This window comes from Heterocephalus glaber, unplaced genomic scaffold (assembly GCF_053883595.1).
Source record: "Heterocephalus glaber isolate CG9 unplaced genomic scaffold, H.glaber_assembly_v1.0 deba00000122, whole genome shotgun sequence".
Classification (NCBI taxonomy): Eukaryota; Metazoa; Chordata; class Mammalia; order Rodentia; family Bathyergidae; genus Heterocephalus; species Heterocephalus glaber.
In genome coordinates, this window is record NW_028258138.1 from 86,801,131 (window position 1) to 86,824,255 (window position 23,125).

The 23,125-nt window shown below is 39.2% G+C and overlaps 1 long non-coding RNA gene across 1 annotated transcript in view; it reads right to left on the bottom strand.

Annotated features, from left to right (window-relative positions):
- The window catches only part of LOC147830560 (uncharacterized), a 68,983-nt gene that overhangs the window by 23,542 nt on the left and 22,316 nt on the right, over nt 1–23,125 (bottom strand). The window contains exons 3-4 of the long non-coding RNA XR_015439092.1: nt 21,732–21,830; nt 1–21,126 (exon numbers count right to left, since the gene is read on the bottom strand). The exon at nt 1–21,126 is cut by the window's left edge and continues 23,542 nt beyond it. This is a non-coding gene — a long non-coding RNA (uncharacterized LOC147830560). The remainder of the gene's footprint in view (nt 21,127–21,731; nt 21,831–23,125) is intronic.

Sequence of the window (23,125 nt, forward strand, 5' to 3'; positions counted from 1 at the left end):
AGAGAACTCAAACTTCAGAGAGGCCTTAAAAAGCTCTAGGGAAAAAGAGACTCTAACCCTCATGGGAAGACAGAAGTTATGGGCTTACAACAGAGTGACGAAAAGTAGAAAATGCTCCTCTAACGGTGACTGTGGTGGGAAAATTAATGTTTTAAAAGATAAGAATAATTTATAAATTAAAACATTATGTATGATTTCTCATACTTTAATATAATTACAAAAACAGACTCTTTCATATTTCAAATAAGATTAAAAGGGTTTGGGGAAAATGGGGAAAGATGGTTAATCACTAGGGAAAATATATTTAAGACTCCGGAATATTTATATATAATGTAGTATTACATATATTAGTATACATTCCACGGAAGTAACTAAAAGGATAAGTGAAAGGCCAAGGATTTAGCTTAGTGGTTCCAGCACCTACCGCAAAAGCACAAGGTCCTGAGTTAGATCCCCAGTACACACACACACACAAAAAGATAAGTGAAAATGGGATTTTTTCCCTGTATTTCTTAAAGTAAGTATCAAAGAATCATCATCTGGAAGCTTAGTCTTTTTTTCTTTTCTTTTCTTTTTCTTTTTTTTTTTTGGTACCAGGGATCGAACTCAGGTCCTTGCACTTGTGAGGCAGGCAGCGGAACTACTGAGCTAAATCCCTGGTCCTGGAAGCTTAGTCTTAAGATCACTAGGTTTTAGCATTGCCCGGACCAAACAAAAATCAAGGAAGATAGCCACAATCCCACAATCTTTGTAAATAACTGCAGAACAACAAAATATTCAGGGGGCATGGTCAGCATAGGGGGCTTATCTTTCTGAAGGGTAAATGTGTTAGATCGGGGTCTGCCCTTCAGGGATACCAGATGAAATCCGGGGTCACGGCTCTGTCAGTAAGCAGCCAACAGAACCCACATGGCCCTTCTTGGATCCAACGATGAATAAAATATGAACGCTGTCCATAAAGTTCCTTCAGTATGGTTTTTCAGTCAGTAAATCTGTTGACAAAGCAAACCCTCCTTGCCCTAGTTTAAATTTGCATCTCATTTATTCACCCAATATGCATAATTGAGCTCCTGGTATTAGGACCCGAGAATACCAAAGTAAACAGAAGGAAAATACTGCTCTCCAAGAGCACAGTTAATGGAGGAGAGTTTGCATTTGCAATATCACAGCAGTGGTCACCTCTGGTTCTTTGCGGTTAATTAGTGGGAAACTGGAGATAAATAAGAAAAGCTCTGTGAGACCCTTGTGACTCCCCGACAGGACTACGTCATGTATTTGCAGTGGCAAAGGTAACAGAGCTGAGAGGCTGGTCCCGGGTGGAAGATGAACTGAACTTTCTTGGAGCTATGAATCACTGTTCTATTTGCTGCACATTCGGTGGTGGCAGATACTGTGCCCTATTACTGCATCCTCACCACGGGGATGAAACAGAGGGCTATGGAGCTGGGGTTCAGGACTTGGGGAGAAGGTTTAAACCAGGAACAGAGGGGAGAGATGCTGAGTGGTAAGAGCAGGGAACCAGGAAAATACGTGGAAGCTGGGAAGGAGAAAAGTAGGGGAAGGATACATGGCACCTGGGGACGGGAGAGCTGCAGTACCGTTTGGCTCCACCGGCTCCATGAGCGACCACTCTGTGTCTGGAGATCACCCACCACGGGCCTTTCCCTAGGATGGCAACGCCTGAGTGCATTTCCTGAAAGCCCCGTTCCACCAGGCACTAATCCATGAGCATGAAAAATGATTTCCTAGCCAATAAGGTGGGAAATTTGTCTTCTATCAGTCGTGGCCATGCAGGAAATATGAGCCACTCAGTTCAGAAGTTCTGCCGGGTGTGTGTGTGTGTGTGTGTGTGTGTGTGTGTGTGTGTGTGTGTGTGTGCGTGCGCCTGCATGTGATAGAGTGATGAAACCCGAGAGTCTGGCGAAGCCAATGAACCCACTTAGAAAATACAGAAAATTTTAAAGAAAATGATAACAAAAAGATTCCAATTAAGACCAGGGATTTAGCTCAGTGGCACCTCGACTGCGTCAAAAGCCTAAGGGCCTGAGTTTGATCCCCGGTACCAAAAAAAAAAAAAAGATTCCAATTAAACTGAAATTCACCTGACAAGATATGTTTAGAAATAAAACTTCAGTGTAATAATAAATGTGCTTATTTACTCAAATTTAAACAGTATGATCTAGCATCAAGCCTCATAACTAACAGTGTTCCAAAGCATAATGATGAAGTCTTTCAAAATATCTAATGACTGTAATATCGTATGAAAATATCTATGATATCGGAGGTACTGATACCTAGCAAACCAGGGGTACTGCTTTGCCTTCTGCCTGTGTTTATAATGGAAGGAAACACTAACTTTCTTTTAGAGGTCAGTGGAAATAAGAGGGCAATTTCTTTCCTGTGTAAGTTTTCCTGGTTAAGGTTACCAGCTGTCTGTTTTACACTGTTAGATGTCATTGGAGGTTTTGGCCCCCAGAATGAGAACCCCAGGAACATGAAGTGCCTAAGGCAGAGCCAGCAGGGTCACTCAAGTGATCCAGGGATGCAGATGCACTTGGGAGGAGGAGACCACATCAAGAAGGCTTGGATGTGCTTCTAGAGCCCTGGGACCTGGAGCAGGCCAGAAGGATGGAAAGTCATTTTAAGGTTGGGGTGGGAGGGGACAGGAGAAGAAGTTGCCCACGTAGGAGCTGTTTTTCTTTAGGGCAGATTTTCCCAGGTGTATTCCAATGTGTTAACGTTCAGTTGAAAAGTGGACGCAAGTAATAATTATTAACTTAATAACTGTGCATCAAACTGATCTCATCCCAGAGTCAATTTCTCAAGGAACAAAACAGAGGATTAATCATCCATAGAAGAAAGCTGGCAAGGGCTGCTTTAGGATTTCTGGAGATGCGTGTATATTACCTGTATCGAATTATTTAGCTGTCTAGCCCAGACTGCACATCAGTTAGCAAACACCTGTGGCAGACCAGGATGATCCGGTTTCTGTAGCAGCTACAATTATTTGGCAGCAGTGAGAGCTGAGATAAGCATGGAGGAGGAAAATGTTTCTGCAGCCTCAGTTACCTGTCCTGTGTTTATGAGGACCTGGCAGAAAGTGTCCTGCACTTCAGCAGTCCGGGGGCCCATCTACCCCCCATGCCTAGCCCAGGATCTCCAAACTCCTTCTCTGAAAAGCAGTTCCAGTACCAAGTGGTCGCCCTGAGCCTTGGGTGGCCCACAGAATTCTACAGCTTTCCCCCAAGACCTCAGCTTCTAGTAACCTCTCTCTTCACAAATCCTTTCATGATTTTTCTCTTAGACCTCACAAGTAGACCAGGGTTCATCTGTCCTTGGAGTTATCAAGCTCACTGTGACAGTACCTCAACACTGATTACCCTGGAGCCAAAAGTTAATTCAGAAGAGAAAGAGAAGCAATAAACAAGGAGGCTTTGGTGGACTTCTTACAGAAAGGACCCCGGTTGTCGACTTAGTCCTGTGTCATGTACTCTGCAACATGGCTTCAGAGCTCCTCTTTTAAGGGGTAGAGTTCCTTTCTCCATCACCCATATATAGGGCCCTTGTAACTTTCTATGGCCCAGCAGAACACAGCAGAGATAATGATGTGACAGTTCTGAGTCCAGCTGTAAGAGCCCTTGCCTGTTCTGCCAACTCTCAGAATACAAAGCCAGCCTGAGCCAGCCTGCTGGAACATGAGACACTGTGTGAACCAGCACTGAGCCAAACCATTTGTCCCTGAAAAACCCTACACATGTGAAATCCCAGCCGAGCTACAGGAAGCCAGTCTAGAAATGATCTGAAGTTGACCACAGGTTTATCAAAAAGTCCAGCCAAGACTTGCAAAAGTATCTGGCCAACCAGATCTTCTATCCCTGACCCACATGATCTTGAAGTAAATAAATGGAGATTATTTTCAGCCATTACTTTCCAAGGAGATTTGTTATGCAGCAATAGCTAACTGATACAGTAAAGTACAGAATATAATTCTATCTAGCTCAAGTGTCTCAAACATAACAGCATCAGGTTTCTTATGCATGAAACATAAATGGGAGATACTGACAAGAAGTGGAGATTGGATGTTACACCAAAAAGCAAACTGTGAGCCAGGTGTCATGGTACACACTTATAATCCCAGCATTCTAGGAGGCTGAGGCAGGAGGATCACAACATGAGGCCAATCTGAGCAACTTGGCACAATCTTGTCCCAAAAGAAAAAGATTAAAAAAACGGGCTGGGGTTGTAGCTCTGTGCAAAGACTCTGAATTCAACCCCTAGAAACAATAAATAATCAATCAACTCTGAATACTTCATGTTTGTGTGTAGATCTAATGCTGAAGGAACTAGTAACTGACCAGGCACAGCAGAATACACCAGGGTGGAAATGGGTGTCTATAAAGAGAAAGGGCAATGAAAAACACATTCCTCAGGATCCCATCACATGTGTCCAAAACCTATGCAGCCACACCAGCAAATCAGTACTCATGACCAGACCAGCTGTACCATGTTGATGTAATCCTACCGGATGTGGCTCCGAAAAGAGCCAGGAGTCTTAGGGGATGGTCCACCTCTCAGCTGTGAAAAGCAGGAGCTCGGAAACAGCCCCCTGGTGCAAAATCAACTCCTTTAACAAGCAAAGGCTTCCATCCAGGCAACAATGGCTCCTGCCAGCAAATATTCTCATACAAGACAGTCATTGAAAAATTACTCCACTGAACTCAAAAGAGCTTCACAGCACTTCTGTAAACAGAAAGTTTAAAGCTGTAGGGGGAACTATATATGGGTTACACGTTGTGATGTCAACACTGACAGACAAATATAAAGAACAGGTTTGAAAATGAGGCATAAAAATCACTGGAGAGATAAAATTCCATTGGTTAGCAATCAACATAAGAAATATGAACTTTGCCAGCACCTGGACCTGGATTTGAACTTGGATTCTGCCATGACTGGAACTTGACCTTGCCTGTGTTTCTTAACACGGCTGAGCCTATTTCTTATTTAGGAGATGTAGAGAGTGATATTGGAAGATTAAAACAGACAAGCATAGCAGACAGTGGGCACACTGTCCAGCATACAGCAAGGAAGGATAAATTTACATCTCCAGTTCCCCACATTGAAAGTAAATCATACTCTGCATGAGTATTGTGCTTTGGCGCTCAGTGTTTAAACTGAAAGGATTTATTTTTTTCGAGAGCTACATCACACTCTCTGAAGGCAGAGAAAAGCATGACTGAGTCCTGGATAATAAGCAAAAGGGAAAAAGAATGAATCTTTGCTTGATGCTTGTTAGTCACAGTCCAGGCACCCTCCAATTTTCAACTGATTATGTTCCAAAACTTAATTTGTGAGTCACTTATTGGAAACAATGTTACAGATGGTGCTTAGGTCCTCCAGCCATAGCTGAAGAGTATGTCTGTCCCATAATATGGTTAGCTAAAGTACTTTTAACTCTGGGGTTCCAGGAGCAGAATCTCATGTGGTAGAACAGAAAGAGGTAATGAAAAAGGGAAGCAGGCACTGAGGGAGGCGGGCAGAAAAGCACTGGATAAATGAAAAATAACCTTTCTGGTGTAACCTTTAGGTTCCAGGCACAAGTGTGTACATTAGCTACGTTATTACTTAATCCTTACAGCATCTCTGTCATAGACATTCACTTATTTCACCAATAAAAACAAAAAACAATAACAACCTAGAAGATAAGTTAACTAACTGGTTAATGTCATGAAACAGGCAAATGACGGAAGCAGAACAGGATTTTGTATTAGATTAAGTCAGTGACCAGTCAAGAAAGGATCAACTATTATAATTCCAGCTAAAAGACTTCAAATGATAAGCGGAGAAGACTCCTTTATTTACCTAAAGAACAATTTACAAAAGTTTAGGTGTTATGTATATACATATACACATTGCATATATGTGTGTGTGCATCTATTTAAGTATATTTAATACAAATGAAATCTAGGCAAATATAAAAATTTTTCAAATGGAAAATGAAAGGTAAACTACAAAAAGGATATCTGTATTTTTAGAGTAAATCCTGAGAGCACTGCTGAGTCAAGGGTGCTGTGGATTAATTAAATTAAAATTAGCATTTTTGACTAATGATAGCAAATCTCCTTTCAGAAGCCTTTGCAACTCCACTTGCATTGTCTGAGATGGCTTCATCTCGACCTCTTCCGGCTGCTGTAGTGTTGACCAAGCTGTGGAACTAGAAGACGCAGGCTCAAGTTTCTTCTTGGGCCAAGTGTGTGGGCTTTGTTCTCACACAGAGGAAGAGCCAAGGAGTTTCTCTGGGTCTCTTTTATCAGCACTGCTCTCCTGCATGAGGGCCTACCCCCTCCTGACCTAATCGCTTTCCAAAGTCACCATTTCCTGAAGCTTCCTCACCTTGGAAAGTGAGCATGTGACTGTGGGGTGGGATATGAATGAAGACATTCAGACCACAGCTGCTTCCTTCCCGGTATCCTCACCAGCACTGAGTAGTATCAAATTTTTTAATTTTGCCAAATTTATGGGACAAAAAATTGTATGTTTGTGTGTGTATGTGTGTGTGTGTTACTGTGCACTGAAAACAGGGTCTATTGAGCTACTCCCTAGGCCCAGATTGGGCTCAAACCTGTGATCCCCTATCTCATTGTCCAAAAGTGCTGGGATGTTAGGTTCCAGCCACCACACCCAGCTTCATTTCTTTAACTATGTGTGATGTTTGTCAGGTTCATTTGAACTTGTTTCTCTGTGGATTGTTTTTATTTCCAAGATATTTATCTTTTGGGTAGAGTGATTTGCTTTGTAGATACTCTTCAAAAGTTAAGGAATTGGCTATTTAATTTTTGTGTATTGCTTATTTTTTAAGAAATACTTTTTACCAAGCAGCCACTTATTTCACTCCAATTTTATGTTTTTAAAGCAAACTTCTGATTCTAAGATGGCTTCCTCTTAAATTGGCTTAAAAAGACTATCTTTGGTTATGCTATTAGGAATATTCTGGCACACAGAGCACTTCATTTTATGAAATAATAAATTGGCAGTCTGATTTTTAAATATACTACCCGTAGGACTACATGTTTGCGTCCACATTAAAAAAAATTGTTTTGTAAATTTGCATTTTCTTTGGAAGACAGCTCCAGTTATGGGCTAGCCATCAAGCCTGTGATGTTGGGAGGAGAGTGACTAAGGAGGTCACTGCCAATTGCACAATCACTCTGACTGGTGTGCACGGTGGTCCCCCATCCCTGTGCCAACACGCCAGCCTCCGGCATTTCAGCCTCTCTCCATCTCTTCATTTTAACTTTTATGGGCAATTCTGGGCATCAATAGAGGAAAAATTTAAAGGTAGAGTTTAAGTCATTTATTGATCTTTGCTAAGCAGGAAGAATTCTGGAGAGATGGATTGTTAGGGAGGTGAAGATGGCTCTTCAGAGTGAAGGAAAAGATGAGCTGCTAAGAGGGAGGATTTGAGGGCTTTGGAATCCTGAATGTCTGAACTCCACATCCCTCTGGAGACCCTTGGTGAAAGTTCGCAGTTACTTATCTCAGTTAAGTGTTGTTAATGATTCACTGGACTGTATAATTTGGGATATGAAAAACATACTCTGTCAAATTAATGACTGGTAAATAAATGCTTACACAATTCCAAGATCTTGATGTTTTATTTTAGTAGATCTTTAGTAGATCTACTTTATTTTAGTAGATCTAATTTTAGGCTGATTTAACATTAAAATCTTCTCAAATAATACGGTATATGTTTGTACTAATACATCTGAGAAGCGACCTTTCAATAGTGTCAGTCACCTTATCAGGGTTGTAAATTAGGTACGAGGACTACTTTTAGACCCAGTATCCTGTTGTGAGAATGCCCTGTCATTTTACATATTTAGCCTACATACTTTGGGGAGAAATGCCAGTGTTATGATTCAGTGATTTAAAAAATAACACCTGTCAGTGGCTTACTATGTCTTCAGCCACACTATGTAGACACCTTGGGGCAGCGACTCTCCACCCCTCTCCCTGCACTTCTGATGCTTGTCAGGTGACAAAAGGACAATCCTTCAGGCACTGGATGACATGTGCATACCGGGCTCCCATGCCTTCTACAACATCACAAGTATTCTGGAGGTGAATGCAATTTGTTTTGAGGACAGCAAAATACCCAAAACTATGGACCACAGCTAATTATTTCCTACCAGGTTTGAAGTCTTTAGAAACTAATCTCATATATACATATATATATATATATATATATATAATTTTTCCCCTATAGATAAATATTACTGCTTCAGAATATGTGGTTCATACATATCAAGGATAGCTAAAAATGAATTCCTATATGAAAAGAATGAATATCGCAAATTTAAATTCTCTTATGAATATATATGAGTGAATTCAATAGAGGACAATATCAGAACAAAAATACAGGAATAGCATATGTGTGATTTAGTCATTCAAAACACTTTTGTAATTTGAAAAATGTTCAACATTTTAGCAGCCCCCTTTGCAGCAAAGTGTGTTTGGGCTAATTTGCACAACTTTAATACATCTGTGGACAAAATAAAAGATGTTCAAGGGCAACTATAAACTGCTTCCAATAAGACCAGTTTAAAGAATGCTCTTTTTTCCCTTAAACTCTTCAGAGAACAAAGATTCTCCAGCCTCACAGATCTTTAATTCTTTAATAGCTTAGATTCAGCTAGATTCAGGTAGATTGCATGATATAAAGTATAAACAGCAGATGTTAATTCGAATTTAAATGCAATTCAATTGTCCATCAAAAGGAATATCATTTCAATTTATAATTAGCCTCCAAATAAATTCCCGTCTAAAAATGAAGGCCCAGCCTGTTTACAGCACAATCATCAGATCATGTGCCTGTACTGCTTACAGGCAGGACGCGATCTTCTCTAATGGGCTTTTAAATCCACGTAACCATCAGAAAAAAAACAGCAAACCAAATGGGCAAATGACACTGCATGAGCCCGAATTCCCTCTTCCTCCGGCCTCACCAGGTCTGATAGGCTCTTGGTGCCCACCTGCCATTTTCTAAAATGAACTTAGCAGACTTTATCCTGACAAAACCAGAAAGTGTACATCTGATGCACTTTACCTGAGTAACAAGATGAATTAGAAGTGATCATAATTTTCCTTGGGATGAAATTTCGTGTAGATGGCCATTTATTTGTATCAGGGCTGAAAGATTACAGAGTCCAGTGAGAATTTCTAACATGTAATCATTTCTATAACAATTTTGTTCTGCCCATAAGTAAAGGAGCCAGACAAGAACAGATGCCAAATTCCCTCATTATGTCTATTCTAAACACAAGTGGCTTCGACAAACAAAAACCTGAACACATTAGGAGAACTGAGTTAAATAATCATTCTGCATGCCACTGGCAATATATGACGTCCTGACCTTCAGACATGTCTTGGAGTGACCTTTTCCTCCTTTTCCATTAAATGTTTAAACCTCTCTTTGCTTCTGAAGCCTTTCAGGCTGTGCTTCTCAACTCCATCCTAATCCCCACTAATGCCTCTTCCAATGCATTAGCTTTCCCTTCTCTCTGTCAACAAGATGAATCTCGGGCCCTATTCCACCTTGACAACACGTTCATTTAAGGCAAACTTCTTACACTTACAACAGTCTAATTACCAAATGATTGTCATCTATTTTTTTTCTTTGTATAAGATTCAGGCGGCGAGAGGAGAAATGATCAGTGTCCATGACCCGGCATCAGGATAATGTTTTACTTGACATCATCTTGCTTGTGGTGCTTTTCAGAGTTTTCTCCGTGGTGACACACATGGATGACATTCTGATCAATGACCCAATCTCCTAAGTCAGCCATCTGAGAGCCACCGGTGTGCCCAGCCCCTAATCCACACCACCTTTCTTTCCCACTCCAGTGAGCGTGCCAGGATGCAAATGAGTGAACCAGACATTGTTACCCCAGTAATTGAGACTGTTTTAGTATCATACAATAAAAGGGGAATCATCTGTAAAAGCTGACACTTCATCAATAGCAACAAATGACTCTCAACACACCAGTGTGTTGCATCTCTGTGGTGAAGACCTCCTGCCACAGGCTGTCATTTTCTTACACACTTTCTCCAAACCTTGTCACTCACTGAGCAGTGTTAGGCATACCACAAAAAGTCCTGAATTGATTTGGAAGCTCGATTTAAAAATAATTGAGGCTAGGTATATCCAGTGGGATATGTAAGAGTTTTCAAATTAAAAAACTGAAGATAGCCAAGCATGTGAGATCATCAGGTATGGGCTGATTTAAGTGCAGTTGGAGTGGGAGAAAGTGAATGAAATACACATCATAAATACTCAGAGTGGACAGAATCATCTCAGAATCACCTTGGAATCAATGGCCTCAGATAAGAATCACAAAATTAAAATCTGGAGGGCTGGTGAGGAATACTTGTGAAAGTCTAGAAGTGTACTGTCCAGTGTGGTAACAGGAAGCCACTTGCAGCTATTTAAATTTAAGTTAAAAAGAATTATAAAGTAACATTAGAGTTCTGCTCTCAAGTCACACAAGCCACGTTTCCAACCTCTTGTCTGAGAGCAGGGCTATCCCACAGAACTTCATGCAATGACAGAAAGAGCCTCTGGTTGTGCTCCCAATATATGACTGGTCCAACTGAGCAACTGAAATTTCAATGCAATATTAACTTCATGTTAAATGTAAAGAGCCATTTATGGCTAATGTCTCCATTCTGCAATCCAATCCCTGCAGAAATTCTCAAGGACAGTAATTTTTTAGACGCTATCTGCCATGCCCTTTGTCATGTGCTTTCTGTATTTAACTTCACTTCATCTTTACAAGCATAGCAAGTGCTCTTTACCTAACAGCAGAGGCTCCAAAAAGATTCGAATCCACACCTTCCTGGCTTCTCCTGCCATGATCTTTTCTCTACTCCTTGACATCTATGTAACTCTGAATGAGATTCATATGGTCACTATAGAGTCATCAGAAAAAAGAAGATTAAAGTGTCATGTCGTTAAGACATGTAAAAAGAAATGTTACTTTATATATTTGGAAGCAAACATATGAAATGTGTTACTGTGTTATGTGTTTCAGAGATGATATAGACTTAAAAGGAAATAAAATTATGGAACATAAATGATTGATAGTTTTGTTATTAAGGTAAGCTAAAAATGTTTGAATTGCCAATAGGGAAACTGTATTAATAGCGATCATCACATCAATAGTTATCATCTGTTGAATTCTTCCTGTTCTCAATACTTCATGCTCATAATCCTTCCTTTAAATTTCAGGAGAGAATGTCACTACCAGAAATAACATAACAGTGCAGAAAGCAGAGAGGTCTGACTGATTAACCTCCTTCTTATCTTCTGAAGGGAAATTTACCAAAGGCTTATCAGAGGCACACACAACACAGTGGTAAGAGAGTGGACAATATCCAGCAGTAGTTAGTGAAGAAATGCACTGCCATTATATCAGAAGTTCTCACTGAAATTACATTAGAATTTGCTTATTTCTTAATTGTCCTTGCATATGTCTTAAAGTTCTTGAAACTTTATACCTGGTGTCCAAATTATCTGCAAAGACGACATTAAAATGTGCTAGGTTGTTCTGGGCATGGTGGCACACGCCTGTAATTCTGACACTCTCAGAGACTGAGGCAGGAGGATCACAAGTTCCAGCCCTGCCTGGGCAATTCAGTGACTTAGTAAGAATCTATCTCAAAATAAAAAAAAATTAAAAGGGACAGGGATGTAGCTCAGTGTGAAGGCCCTAGGTTAAAGCTCCAGTACCTAAATAAATACATAAATAATTATTTGCTACATTAATAAGTTTGAATGAAGAACTTAATTTTCACACATCTTTTACAGATATGCAGAGGCCCGGTGAGCTTTAAGGCTCATATTAAAGAAAATATCAGTAAATCATTGTCTTCTTACTATTATCCCCTTTCTAGTAGCGTTCATCATCAGTCATAGGAACAGAATTGTTACAAACGAGAGTATATCATGGAGAGTAATAAAAATTTTGAGCATCTATAATATCTATCTCATGGTGGCTGGAAATAACTTCAGGGGACTTAATTATTAAATAATCAATAACAATAACCTTTAACAATAATGTATGTGTTAACATCTAACCCAGTCCTTGGCAGAGGAAACCCACTCAATAATCATCTGTTTCCCTTTTTCTCATTCCTAGATGTGACAGGGAAGCTAGTTGCCAGCTTGGTTGGCTTGGGAGGGATTTAGAAAGGCAAACTCCGGGTGCATGGTGGTGGGTACTGTGTAGGATCCACTCTTCCCCTGCTCTGCTTCCGGGTGGCCATGAACTAAGCAGATCTGCTTCGCCACACCCTTCCACCATGATGTTTCTGCCTTGAAGCTGGGGGACCATGGATCGAATACCTTGAAACTATGAAGCAAATCAAACTCTTCCTCCTTTAAGTTGTGCGAATCAGATATTGTGGCCCAACAACAAAAGGGTGACTAATATATTAGTCACGTCTCTGACTTCTAGACTATAATACTAAATTGTGATTATAAGTAAATTTGGCCAAAGGTTTTACTCTCTGACACAGGGTCAAATCAGAAAAAGAAAGTTTCTATTCCAAATCATGTATAAAAATGGCTTTAGTAAAATAACTGCCAATTCTGACTTTCAGATACTGTATTATTGTTTATGCTAAAGAATACTTAGCCAAGATACATTTCAGAAGGTTTTCAAGTTGGATTTATACACCTAAATAATTTAGACATATTACAATACAAAAAAATATCCTTGGAAATATGCTGTTTTGTCTTGTCAATAGATTAAAGCAAGGCCAGAAAAATATACTCTTATTTGTGCATAAGGTAATGTTAAAAATTGTACCCATTGACTGAATAATGTATATGATCAATTTTGTGTCAGAACCCTATCTATCTGCTAAGGAGAATGAAGTAAATCCATAAATATAAGCAAGACAGAGATGCAAGATATATAGTTATATGAATACAGGCAGGTGTTCAGGTGTATTGTGTTAGGATTTTCTTAAGGAAATTGTATGTGGGGCTGGGGATTTAGCTCAGTGGTTCCACTGCCTGCCTCGCAAGTGGAAGGTCCTGAGTTTCATTCCCGGTACCAAAAAAAGAAATAAAGAAAATTTTATGTGAATGATTTTCAAATTCATAGATTAGAATTATATGAAATGAGTGGTATATGAATGACGGCATTTAGTATTACCATCATCACCATCATTAGGCATTATACACACATACATACACACACGCACACACAGGGCCAACAGTTTACCTCTGAGCATGATGACATGGCAAGACATTTATGTTTTCTTCTGTACTTATGACACAACTCAAATTTCTGGATTATATACATATTATTTTTTAAATACCAGGCATCATATATGCATTAGCATTATGGTCACTTCTGTTTTTCTCCTTCACTCTATTAAAAGAAAAATGCACAATATATGTTATTTTTTATATGTTATTGTTAAATGATCGATTTTACATGTTATTTTTAAATGATTTTTAATTATTACAGTGTTGATGAAATGCTTAACTGTGCTATCATGTTTCCCACCAAATTCACACTGCCAAATAAACAGGCCTCTTTACAAAGCGGATGAACCCAGCTCTGGATACTTAACTCGGTCAAAGCAACACCAAAAGGTCAAGATTGTGTATTCTAAAAAAGATCCCAGCTTGCATCTTCACAGGAAAGGAGGCCACGTAACAGCCTCCACTTACTTGGACCAACTTTCAGAAACTCCGTTCTCTTTCGTGTGTTCTCCTGGATTCAAACTCAAAATGGAAATGAGCAAATGTACCAAAACAAGAAATCCCAGCTTAGATGAATTGTTTGAAACCCATTCAGGTTTCCATTGAAGTCTAGACACAGTCAAATACATGAGCCTTCTTTTCCTTTAAGAATCTGGTGTAAAATTTATAAGCTAACTACATGTTAAATGTCTCAGTTTGAAATGGGTCACAGGGCACACAGCTACTTTTTTCCAGAAACACCATAAGGGAAGACTTCTTGTCTCATTTTGTTTTACCTCCAACTCCCACCCATTTGTTGTTGCTGAGTGTTTTTAAGAAGAAAGGTGCCATTTATACACAATGGAGCACTATTCTGCCATAAAGAAGGATACATTAAGTCATTTGTAGGAAGACAGATGCACCTTGGGACCATAATGTTAAGTGAAACAAAACCACATAAGCTTAAGTATCATATGGCTTCTCTTATATGAGAAACCCAAAATAGAAATAATGAGGAAAATAGATCTTTTGCCAATGGGAAGGGGACCAGGAGGTGGAAGAAATGTGGAAGCAGGAGAAGTGAAGGGGAAGTAAAAAGAATGAACATGTATTATGTATTGGTAGCAACTCGCCAGAATAAACGCAATCATTAGGTACTGCAAACACATACTAATAAACATGTTCTGAAATTTTTTTAAAATGAACAAAGAACATGTAATAGGTTGTCTTTCATTCAGGACAAACCTTAACAGTCACACTGGAACAAAAACTGCCAGTCTTTCCCTTTAAGGGCTTGACGAACCCTTCACAATTGCTCCTTTGGCCCAAAGAATCAATCATGAATAGAAATTTCAATCTTTCTCTTCCTATACAAGAGGACCAGGTCAGCGAGGACAATCTTTGAGAACCTGGGTGTCACGAAGTCAAGCCCTGTAGCTTAGGATGTGAGCATTTGTGAGGATCAGCACACAGACTGGGAAAAGCAACAGGGATCAAGAAACAATTTAGGTTTCAGAGTTTTTTTCTCACATCACACATTTGTATAAACTCTTAAATGAATTACCCAGAAAATTTGCATTGCTCCTGGGATTGCTGAACTGGAAGAATGTTACAGTGTAGTAGTGGATAAATATATAGTTTTTAAAATTGCTATTTTCAGTGAATGCATCTTTAGACAAGTAGTTTCCTCATTGAAACTCAAATAGAAAACTTGCTTATTATGTGGTTGACACCTGTTTTAAAGCAAAATGTGGTAAAGACTCTCTAGCATTAAGAACTTTACTCTATGGAATGCTAATCCCATGAAATATTTCTCGAAAGTGCAGGTTCTATAATCAAAATATTTTGGAAGCATTTCATACTATATTTTCCTACTGGCAATGCAGCGTAGATTCACATATTATATATTTTGAGTAATCAAAAAAGAACCAGTTTGAATTTAACATAGTGTGTGTCAATCTCTTTTATCATGGAAATAGTTTTCTCATGTACTTATTAATATTTTGTTGCAGATATTCTGTACCAGTGGTGGTGAATCTATGGCACACATGTTATTTGTTTCTCTTTTAAGTCAAAAGATGTTAATGTAGAGTTGTTTTTTTTCCAAACCAAAACCTCAGTGTTCAGATTTAATTGCAGTGTTGGCACTTGGTGATAAATAAGTGGGTTTTGGGTTGCAGTCTGGGCACTCGTCTCTAAAAGGTTCGCCATCCCTGTCCTATACAGCTGATGATTAGGGAAACACTAGATAATTCTACCTGTTAGAAACAATGTGAGGGTCTTGGGCCCAGCTACTATAGAAGATGACTGGCATCTCAAGAAATAGCAAGCAGACCTCCAAACAGCTGTAGCCCCATCGGTGCCCTAAAAATTGACCAACTATACTCCTTCTTCTAAGCAGAAGTTCTTGCTTCTGTACAACTCAAATTTAGACAAGAGGCAGAGTGATTCAAACTGGGGGCTCAGTGCCCTGGAGTTACCCCTAGAAGTCAACCTAAACTTATTTATTTGTAAGTGCAGTCACTAAGCCCAGAGTTATGACACAACATGTCTAAAGTCACCAAGCATGCCTGGAGTGAAAACTCACTCCTCCAAATCTGATGCCACAGTACTTCCTACAGTCCACAACAACTTCTGCCCAGTTATAAGCAGAAAGGTTATTGATTGTCTCAAATATAACTGAACATTAATATCACTTCTGGGCCCTCTTAAGGCCATGATGAAAAATGGACAGTTGAAGACTGTTAAATGTTTAAAAGGTGTTTAATGTTTCTTCTATGATTTATAAGTTCTATTGTGCCTAAGACATTGAACTGAAGAATCTGAAAGCAACAGAAAGTATAGCACTGTGTATAGAACAGCATGAGCATAATGGCAAGGTATTACCCATCTCCTGAGCACAAAAGCACAAAACTCTACTCTATGGAAGGGAACTGTAGCAAGCCTACAAACCCCTGGGGAAGCGCAAGTCAAAAGTCACCTAGTGTTTAGTCTTGAGTATCAGGAGCATTTTGATTTATTTATTCTGGGAAGTTAAACAATGAACCCCATGTCTCTCACCTAGGTCTTCATTATTATAAGAATGTTAATAATTTGTGATAATATTTACTGGGTGCTTTCAATATCTCTGACACTGTTCTAAATGCTTGAAATATGTACATTCATTTCATTTCTATCATAATCCTATGAAGTAGGTAATATGATTTTTCTCACTTAAAGAAAACAATGTCGAAACTAAAGACTAGTTAAATATTAAAATGCCCAAATCTCAGCTCTAGGTGGCAGAGGCAGGACTTCAACCCAGGAATCCTTAATGGTTTCCCTGCAAGGATCATTCAGTGTATCTGTGTCCAGGGTCTCTCCCTAGTGTCCCCTGTGGATTCCTGCAGTGTTGATTTCAAAACCTAGTGAAGTATCAGAATTACCCAGACAGCATCTTTAAAGTAGGCATCCTAGTCCTCTCCACATGATGCTCTGATCTGGTATGAGGTTAAGTAGTTTCTAAAAGCACAACAGATATTCTGGAGGTCCTGCTGCAAGGACCTGTGTCTGTGCGCCCCTGGTCTACATCCTGTCTCTCTAGGAAGACTGACATTCATCCACGATCCAACTGCATGGAGCAAAGAGGAAGGACAGATGCACAACACGGCCAGACAGGTTGGCTGAATCATCCCCACTGCACACTGAGAAGTCCTCGGGGACAAAAGAAAAGCATTGCTCAGCTCTGGCCTTTCCACGATGGCTAGACTAGTGCCTGCTCATAAGAGGTGTTCATTCACAATTACTACGATTAGGGGTGAGTATTCCAGGAAGACAGCAGAATAAGGGTTTCTCAAAAGACTCAGAAGAGTTTTCTAACGACCTACCTACCACTCCAATGGTAAGAATCCTAAGTTGTCCCACCACAGTATAAATGGGGAATGCACTAGGAGGGCTTTTCACCATATTGACCCAGAGGAAGGCAGAAGGTCAAGTACAACCAGAAAAAGAGGACACGTGTTTCAATGCCATCTGGCTGGGAAAGTACGCAGCAATGGAGAGGGAAACAATCATTATGTTCGTTTTACCACATTCACTAAACCAAAGAACTATATTTTTTAAATGTTCTTTCAAGGCTGGCTATCCATAGGACCCTCAAATGAATTTAACCCCACTGCTGCCTAATTCCCCCACGTGGGGTGGTGGGCAACCAGGTCTCCACAACTAAGGAACCTCTACAGTCTTCTCCTAGACCCCCCTTCAGAAGTAGTGGTAGGTTCTCCTTTGAAGCAATTTGCTTTCTCCCTTGTTTGTTTTTCACAGCATTTTTGGAGAGGCTTCTTTGCTGTTTGTTTCTGAAGCAAATCAGGAACACTAATTTGCTTTTGTTGGTTTTTGGAAGCCACCCTAGTGGGAGCCATTTGCTGTGACCAGGGCTCCCGCCCTCAGATGGTGGGGAGGGAGCTGCAGGAAGCCTGTTATGACAGACAGGGCTGCTGGTACCTGGGTGAAGACATTAACACACGCAGCCCTCCGGATCCCTGAACTCAACCAACCTCCAATCCAAATTTTTAAAACTGTTTCTCTACTGAATGTGTACAGGCATGTTTTCCTTGTCATTTTTCCCTAAACAATACAGGACAACAGCTATTTACATAATATTTACATTGGAATGGGTATTATAGGTAAGCTGGAGATGGTTTAAAGTATAAGAGAGGGTGTGCATGGGTTATATGCCTATACTGCAGCACTTTAAATCAGAGATTTGAGACCAGAAATTTTGATATTTATGGGAGGTCCTGGAATCAACTGGCCTCAGATAACAAGGAATTGGCCAATGGTACTTCAGATTAAGAACAAAATTCCCGGTTTTCGAGATGAACCAATGAGAATATGCAGACAAGACTGCCAAGAGCCATGCGTTTCCTAAGACTGCGTAACTGGACACAGAGTAGAAATTGCTGTCTAGGCTGGAAACTCATTTTCCTTGGTCATGGGTATGAATCCAGTATGTGATGTTGTAGATGGAGGAAAGCCTTCATGGGCTAAGCAGCTGGAAGGAAGCTGATGGCTCATTTCAGGGTGATGGGAACAGATGACAGGTATGGCTGAGTTCTGAACTTACTCCGAACCCATAAATGTCAATCCTGGCTCAGCCACTAACTCTCATTGTGTCCCTGTCCTCACCACTTCCTCCTCCTCTCTCCCAAGGTTCTCTGTAAAATCAGCAGGTCCAGTACCTCAGCCAAGAGTTCCTTTTTCGTACACTGTCCTGACTCCAGATTAATAAGGACACATATCACATGTACATACTGGCCTTGGGCTGTAAGTTGACTTTCAGCACATACAACAAAGTACATAAGAAAATTAATGATATTCAGGATTTTTTGTTTTGTTTTTCCCATTAAGTTTATTGGTACATTTTAGGTATAAACTACGGTTACATTCATCATTGGGATCTTGTACCTTTACATGAGTATCTTGGTTCTTATTTTTTCCCCTTTCCCTGCTCACCCTTCACCCCCCTCCACCCTTCCCTATTTGCAAAGACTTTGTTTCCATTTTTTCCTTTTCTCATATTTTTCTTTTCCCTATTTTCCTTTCCCCTACCTCTCCTACTTACCATGCTCCTTTAGACCTTTTCTTCCTATTACACAATACCAATTATACGTTGTTTTAATTACAATATCAAAATTTAGAGGACATTACCACAGATTTTACAGAATTTAAGAGGATATAGAAAGCATATTACAAAAATTTTCTTTGAAATAAATTTGACAACTTCTATGAAGTACCTTGGAAGATAAATTAATGAAACTGACTCTAGAGGAAATATAAAATTTGAATAGCACCTATTAAAGAAAGTATATTTCTAGCTTGAAAACCTACCTATATGACAACAGGCTCATATACATTTTAACTGATAAATTATATCAAACATTTAAAGCAGAAAAAAGAAGGAACACTTCTCCCCTCATTGTAGGAAATCAACATTGTGCCAGTACTAAAACTGGATAAAGATACTAGAAGAAAAAAGTATGAACATAGATAAAAATTTGTTTAACAAAAAAAACTATTAGAAGTCTGGCAGTAGGTAGAAAGTGGTTTTGTTACAGGGATGGCAGTGTTGGCTCAGCATTGGAAGAGCCACCCCCAGAAGTCATCATTTTAACAGGGAAAAGGAAAAAGCCATATGATCCTGTCAGTAGTTGCAGAAAAAGTATTGGACTAAATTCTACAGCTGTTCATGGTAAAAGCTATCAGGAGACTAGAAGTAGAACAGAACCTTCTCAAAGGATAAGGCATGTACTCCATACTTCCAGCAAAAACGCCTTACATGAATGGAAAAGATACAATGCTGGGGCCAGAGGTTTAGCTCAGTGGTGCCACCACCTGCCTTGCAAGTTCAAGGTCCTGAGTTTGATCCCCCCGGTACCAAGAAGAAAGACAGGGTTTGAATTATTCAGTTGCTGGAGGTTCGGGACAGAGATAAACCTGATATTGTTAGGGCTGGGGATTTAGCTCAATGGCTTCGCTGCCTGCTGTGCAAGCACAAGGACCCGAGTTTGATCCCCAGTACCAAAAAAAAAAAAGTCTCATTCTGACTAATCTATAGGAGACAAAGGAAGATGGTATTCGTTTGATGAGCCATCATCCTTTATAGCTTGGAAAAAGAGGACAAGAACATTAGCCAGTCATTGACTTCTCCCCACCTTAGGGAAAAAGCATTGTATCTTTTCCATTCATATATTCAGGATTTTTAAAAACAACCTTCAAGATGTATAACCTGAAGTCAATATTATATGCATTTAATCTGGTGGTCATCTGTATATTCCAAAATTCCAGTACTAAAGAGATGTCAAGAGAAACCAATGATGGGTCCCAGTGCCTTCAATAGCAGGGAATTATCAAAGGAAAAATACATAATTGTGTCCACATTACCTATGGTATTAAAATGGGATCATTTTAGAAGTGGATTAAAATCTAATATATGATAAATAATTGTTAAAATGTAAAAATCACTTATTCTTTTCTGGCAATAAAAATTGCAACTACTATTTTTGTATAGCCCTATCAATTATAAATATATTATATTTATAATGTAATAATGCTATACATAATGATTTATATTTCAATATTTTCGCCTATATTTTCTCATAGCTTGATGTTTCTACTTAATTATTATTCTTATGGCATCGTAATATTAAACTGTATTGACATTCCATAATCTATAAAATCATTATTTTGCTGGCTTTTTAGTTTATCTCTAACTTTTTCTTGTCAAAATTGATTGTAATATGGGCCGAGGATTTAGCTCAGTGGTGCCGTCGTCGCCTGCCTCACAAGCGCAGTGTACCAAGTTTGATACCCAGTACCAAAAAAAAAAAAGAGTATAATGAAAATGTTTATGTTTAGCTTCTTCTAGAGTGTTCAAGTGTTTGCAAAAGAGAAGATTTCTAAGGCAATGGACATGAATCTCTGTGGTTTTCCTATAGAGAGCCATAGCTTTGAAAGGATTTATCAATTGATAACACCACCAGCAAGGAATACACACTTCACTTTTTTCCAAAACATCACCATTTTTGAGAAGGATCATTTTTATTACATAATAGTTTAAGCATTTCAGAGCTTAGCAAAATAGCACTGATGTTTCCAACAAAAGGTCCTCAACAATTACGCTTTTGATTCTGCTCATAAAATCTCTAGGTTTGGTCTGGAGATTCATTTATTCATTCATTTATTCATTTATCTTATTCATTCAAGAACTTTTCAACTACATAATGATAATGTTAGGCCCTGGCTATACAAAAGGATTCTTTCCTTTGTGGGTTCACTTCCACAAAGAGAGAAATACATAGAAGCTCTTCCGTGGTCACTGCCTCTCTCTCGGGATGCTGAAAGATGAATAAGGACAAAAGGGAAAGACAATAAACACCTCATGGGTTTTCCTTAGTAGCACATTTTCAAGAAAATACAGTGAGTCATTGTAATTATCAAAATGGGCTTTTTAATCTAGGTCATAAATGAGCAAATTGCCTCTAAAGGTACAACTCAGATTATCTTGGAAGTAGAAAGTTGTGCAAAGGGATCAGGGAGAATTGTACTCAGGTGAAAGTTAAGTTTGATGTTCTCCAACTTCCTCTTATGTCTTCCTTTGCTCTACCAAAGCATCCAGAACACAGTAAATGCCTAATACACCTGTGATTTTATGATCTCGTTCTCCTTCATCCCCGGCCCTAACTCTACATTCTTTGGATTCAAATCCTTTCATCTGAAAAACTCCATGCAAACCCACACTGCAACAATTTTAACCATTCTTCAACAGTAATCCTCTTTCCAGAAATCACCAAGCACCACTGACTGAGTGCTTGAAATATGCTATACACTGTAATAGATGATTTGCATGTATCGCTTCACTCTTACATAATTCTGTCCCATTTATCGAAAAAGTTATATAATTTGATCAAAGCCACAGAATCCCATGTGGCTGATCACTAACCTCCTCCTGAGTCTGTGCTGGAGTCTTCCCCCCGTCAACTCTGGACAAAGGCCCAGTCTCACACCTAGTGTCCTTACAGCGTCCCCAGCTACATGGAGTCTGTGAGATGGTAATTGGGGGAACCAAAAGGGAGAAAGGCAAAACTGAGATAAATGCATTAAGCAGATTTCTCTATGACAAAATCCATAGTCAAATCTGTCAACTCAATCCAGGCCTGAACCAAGTAGGCGAGAAGGAACTCTCATTAAACAGTCCCCATTACGGAGTGATTAATTTTAATGGGTTATTATTATGAAGATACAACCTCAGTTTTATCATAAACAATAACCTCTGGTCACATATTTTACCGTGGCTCATTAATGATGCTTCACACAAGCAAAATGGTCCACAGGGAGAGAATGTGAGTCAGTGTATTTCCATACCTGACAGTGGAAAAGAACCAGGTCCCCATCGATACTGGATTTGAAAGACAGAGGGCCACAAAGGGTTAAATTATTTTGCACTGAATTCAGCTTTCATCCTCATGAATATCTCAAGATGTTCATCACTGGACTGTAGCCAAGATTAAATAATGCTGAGAACCGAAGTGAAAGTTTCTCACAAATCACGAGAGACCATCCATAAGAACAGAAGCTGGGTTTTTATAACGATTCAACCCTTCCTTTCTTGAGGTCTTGTCCAGTTCCAGGGGCCCAAAGTGCCACGACATCCTCTTCTCAAGTGGGAAGGGGTTTGCTATTAACAGCTATGGTCACTGCCAGCTTCTCTATTTCTAGATTCTTTTGTCTTATCTACTCCATGAGTATTTTCTTTTTAAAACAATTATATTTTGTGCAAAAATATACATGACACTGATAACAACATTTTCAGTTTCTGAAATTAAATTGCAAATATAAATGTGTAGATCTTCATAATCTCAAAAAAACAACTGGATTCATTCACCAATAAAATACACAAAGTATGTTACTTTAAATAGCAGAAAATGTATTAACTGAGTCAGTTCATGTAAGGCAGATCTTGGCTCTTGTTTAAGAACCAAGGGTCCAGATTGTTTTGGAAAATGGCATTTTTTAATACTTAAGGACCTGGTTAATACATCTTTATCACTCTCTTTCCACTAAAAGGAGATTAAATAGTTAATCTTGCATGGGAAATGTCATTAAAATGTATTTTGCATGCCATGAGTGCATCTTAGAAATTCTTTGGTTATAGCACTTTCTATTGGCCACATTTCTTTCCTTTGAAATAGAAAAGAACTGCCTACTCCGGGAATTGAGACACCCAAACTTCTGTTGAGATTGAATAATGATTATACTATTAAAACTGCCATTTGGATTTAATTCTTAAAAGACAATGTAAAAGAAAAGACAGAAATCAGGGTCAGAGGAATGATT